The sequence below is a fragment of the Carlito syrichta genome, unplaced genomic scaffold, assembly GCF_000164805.1.
Source record: "Carlito syrichta isolate Samal-C Ts95f unplaced genomic scaffold, Tarsius_syrichta-2.0.1 Scaffold120702, whole genome shotgun sequence".
In the NCBI taxonomy this organism is placed as follows: domain Eukaryota; kingdom Metazoa; phylum Chordata; class Mammalia; order Primates; family Tarsiidae; genus Carlito; species Carlito syrichta.
In genome coordinates this window covers 22,522-23,213 of record NW_007064798.1, presented here as the reverse complement: position 1 = coordinate 23,213, position 692 = coordinate 22,522, and positions in this window count along the sequence as shown.

Genomic DNA, 692 nt, shown 5'->3' with positions numbered 1-692 from the left:
CTGGTCTTGAACCTGTGGGCTCAGGCAATCCTCTCACTTCGGCCTCCCAAAGTGCTGGGAGTATAGGTAGGAGCCACCGCACCTGGCTTGGGTATAGCTCTTACAGACCACCACCCTGCTGGGACCAGCACCAGATGACTTGGCGTACTGGGTCCTGTTCAGGCCCTCAGAAGCCTGTTTGTGAATAAAGTAGGGCCCCAGGGATCACAGGATGGCACTGTCTGTTCACTGGCCATTGCCCACAGTTTCAATCTCCAGGCCTCAGTGACCCCTATCTGTAATGTGAGAGAGTTTAACTAGATTGTATTTTTGTTAACATATTGTTCTGACATACTGTGAATTGTAAATTTAAAAAAATTTATCTACTTGTTATTGGTCAGGTGCAGTGGTTTATGCCTGTAATCCCAGCACTTTGGGAGGCAGAGGCATGAGCGTGCCACTGCACTCCAACCTGGGTGACAAGATTAAGACTCCAGTTGGGCTCGGTGGCTCAGCCTGTAATCCTGCACCTTGGGAGTGGATTGCCTGAGCCTGCGGGTTCAAGACCCGCCTGGGAAAATTGGTAAGACCTCATCTCTACACTAAATCAAAAAATTAGTCGGGCTCGATTGCTCAACCTGTAATCCTGTGCCTTGGGAGGCTGAGGTGAGTGAATTGCCTGAGTCTGTGGGTTCGAGACCCGCCTGGGCAAC